Source organism: Helianthus annuus, chromosome 11, assembly GCF_002127325.2.
Source record: "Helianthus annuus cultivar XRQ/B chromosome 11, HanXRQr2.0-SUNRISE, whole genome shotgun sequence".
Taxonomy (NCBI): domain Eukaryota; kingdom Viridiplantae; phylum Streptophyta; class Magnoliopsida; order Asterales; family Asteraceae; genus Helianthus; species Helianthus annuus.
Window position 1 is genome coordinate 161,477,283 of NC_035443.2, and position 4,119 is coordinate 161,481,401.

The window sequence follows — 4,119 nt, forward strand, 5'->3', positions numbered from 1 at the left end:
TGTCTATCTTTCCAGCAAGGAGTCTGTAGGGTCTTCAAACGGCGAGCTAAGTCTGTGGTCTAACATCTTTGCAGGTGTGTTGCGCGACCTGGGGGTTGACCCAGAAGAGAAGAAGAAAAAACCCTTGAAGAAGAAGAAGATAGTTAACTTGGATCCTGAGGTGACCAGTAAGGGGGCTGGTAGTAGTCGCGCAACCGCTGCTGCTGGTAAAGGTACTCTTCGCCTTCGACAGAGTGACTTAAACGATTATGTGATAATTAGTGATTCACTTAAAGGCTTATCGCGCACAGCTGAGACGAAGACTGGAGCGGGTGGTTCAAGGAGCTCTGGAAGCGCGGGTTCTCGTAACCCTGATGCTGGCGCGACTCCTTCCACTGCCGCGCATGAAGAAGAGGAAGCTGAAGAAGAAGAGGAGGCTGCTGCACAGTTGGTCAGCAGAAAAAGAGTTAGGAGCGAGACCACAGCTGGTGTGGCTTCCGCGCCGATAGTTGGTGCGATTCCCTTGGTTGGGAAAACGAGCAACCTGCGCTCTCTATATAAATTTTCTCATGGTAAGCTCTTGATTTCTCTCCCTTTAGTTACTTTCCTAGCTTAATTACGTGGTTTCTGCAGAGATCAAGAAGAAGACCCCTGAGAAGGGGGTTAAGTTTACTGAGCCAGAGCCGAAAAGGCCGAAGATTACTATCAAATCTTCTCAAACTGTTGGGGTTGAGACTGCTAAGGAGAAGAATGCTGCTGAGAAGGATTCGGCGAAGGCTGCTGAGGCGCAGAGAAAGGCTGAGGAGCGTCGGAAGAAAATTGAGGAAGAGAAAAAGAGGAAAGCTGAGGAAGATAGGAAGTCTGAGGAAGTGAAGAAGAAAAAGGCTGTAACACCCCCAAATTCCACCTGCGGAAACCCCGCGAGGCGTGTTACGCATCAGAGTTCGAGCCACCAATCACATTGAACCAATGATAAATATTTAGGTAAGTCATAACATTAATTACCAAATAAGATGTCTACATGATATCAATTCTCAAAAGTTGTGTAGCGGAAGCATGTAATCGTTTCATAATAATAATCAAAATCAATGCATTGTTTATAAGTGAATCCAAGAGTCTCGATCCATGACCACTCCAGCACTCCCAGATAGCAAGTCCATGTTCCAAACGTTAACGACCTACAAGCATGCAAACAAGTGTGTCAGACTACGCTGGTGAGTTCAAGGTTTTGTTAACGTGTTGAGTTACCAGATGTATGTTAATGCGATTCAACGTTACGTTACGATGTTGCTCATGTTAGATACCCTAGGGAGTGTACCCATGTGTATCCGGGGAGTGGGTACCCCTTACGACTGATTGCTATGTTGCCTTCGTTAGATACCCTAGGGAGAGTGCCCATATGTATCCGAGGAGTGTGCCTCTAACAACCATAGCCATACCCAGATAATTAGTTCACGCCCGTCCTTACGGCCCGGTGTGAGGTTTCCCACCTAATAGCGCTATCAACTAATACCCCCATTGCCCTCCAGGCAATAACCAAAACCGATTAAGTTATTTACCCAATGTTTCCCTTCCAAATGTTTACCAGTTGTCCCAAACCACCGGGACGCATGCTTAGAGAAAAGAGCAATGAACTCACCTTTGGTTTGCTCGGATTGTTAATCTACTTTACCAGTTCCCAGTTGGTCAACCGAACCCTATCGTGGTTACCAATCGCTATTAGTTACGAAATCGTGTGAGTCACGTATTGTACACAATAAGTCACGTATTCATACACAGAAAACCACGCATTCATGTACAGTTTGCATCTACCGATTACCCTATAGCAAATATCATGTTCTGTTCATGTTCTCAATCTATGTATATCATGCATCAGCATTCCCAGTAGCATCAATTATTCACATTATACAGTTTGTATTTGACTACGCACAACTGTTTATATACAAGTACCTTATTCTAGATAGCCTATCCTCACACAGCAACCATAATTTGTAAAACAACAGGCACCACATCACACATTGTTCAAGATGTTACCTAGACGACGAAAGGCCCAACTTTTGTCGCCCTTCAATCACGACGAAGTTCATGTTTCGTCGTCCCATTTATTTGTCAAACCCTAGTCATCACATAATAATGCAGAATATATCTTGAATTCAATCATTAGCAGTAATCATTGAATCACCGATTTACGAGAATATCGGACAGGCTATATACAATATATTTTTTTATATGCAAAACATTAATCAAGCACACATATATACAATCACCTATACTCAGACAATTCACATGCAATTAAGAACACAATGGCCGACAACATGAGGTGATGCTTCTCCAATTGGCTGCCCTATTTAAAAATCTCACATGCAATTATATAGGATATTGGGCAATTAATGATATTACTAATTCAATAAACAAAAGCATCTCAACAGGGATTCATATTGTAGTCGAAGATCACAAAAATGCACACACTAATTGATGGACATACAATCTTGACCAACACAGTTTACGTACGTTAACATATCCTGACCAAACATTATACACATGCTTTCCAACCAAGGATTTCCACAATAAAGACAAAGAAATCACAAAGTATAAAGTAACTTCGGCTAGACATCCACTGACCGAGAGTTGCGGGACAGATGGAGCTGCTCGTTGCCTCTGTTGTTGTCTGTTTTGGAGCTCCGGCGGTCCGTCGTCGCCGGCGTGTTCTCCGCTACCACCATCTGAAGCACCACCCGGTACACTCTTCGTCGTCACAACCACCGTTCCGAACACTCCTGATGACAACCACCATCTTCCTGCCGTTTCTCTCTATTGTTCTTGTTCGATTCGTCGGTTGTCGGAGTTGCGCCGTCGCCGCTATTTGACGTCACCCATCGGCCACCATCGCCCCCCCTCAAACCGTACAACAATATGCAAGTGATTACACTGACCGAATGATATAATCCAGGTAGAAAGCCTCGAGAGGGGGGTGGGCATCTACTGCCGAGATTGTGCGATCAGGAAGAGGGGATGTAGGGGTAGGGTTTATTTAAAAGCCTGTGCATATCCAATTCACGTATGCATGGATATATATGCAATCTAATAGGTAGTTAGGGCGGTGGCCCAATCATTGGTTCGGTCAAGGTAGGCTTAAGCCCAAATAAAGGCTGCCGAACATTCTTAGGCAAGGGATAGCAGAATTTATTAATTATACACGGCCCACTCCTAAGTACTGCCCTAAGTTCGGCCCAATACACTCTCATAAATATCTACTCGAACATATTATACGCGTAACCATTACCGACACAAGTGTTCACTGATTTTTATCGTGCACAAAATATGAAGAAGAAAATCACAAGAAACAGAACCACGTGACAAACATATACTGACTTTGAAAATTCGGGTTGTCACAAAGGCTGAGGAGAGGAGAGCTGAGGAGGCGAAGAGGAAGAGAGCCTCTGATTTGGAGAAGGAGAGGGAGCAGAAGAAGGCTATGGAAAGGCCTGTAAACGATCCAGATTTTGAAATCACTAAGGGTCCTGAGAGGAGGACGGAGCCTAGGTTACGAAACCTACCCACCCCGCGCATACTAAGGCTCATGATCGCACAAAGATAGTTACTACCAAGGGGTCGGGTCGGTATGTCTCCAGTGGTGCGAGCTCTGGTGGGGATGGGGGCTACAATCCACAAGTCATTGGGGCGAAGGATACCCTCGGTGATATCTATTATAAGAGCTACACCGAGGAAGAACGTGGTAGCGCTCCTCACCAAGCTCCCTGGGGTTTGAAGCAAAGGGACACTTTTCAGGAGTTCGGGCCCTGCCGCTATTGGTTCTTAAACTCGTTTACTCCCGGCGAGGTTAACCGGCAGAGGGCGAAGACCCATGAGATGTTGTATCGAACTTACGTCATCGGGGAGGCCAATACCCGCGCCGCGAATCATCAGATAGTTCGTGAGTGGCGAACGATGGTTAGGGAGCGGGCGGATTGGGAGGGTTATCGCGAGCGGATGTTGAAGCGTATCGCCGATTTTGAGAAGTCCAAAGCCGCCTTTGATGATGAGAAGGCCAAGTTTGATGCGGACAAGAAGGCAGAGGAATGGGGGCGTGAGGGCTTGAAAAATAAGCTTTAAGCTCCTGAACAGCAACTGGCCAAGGAG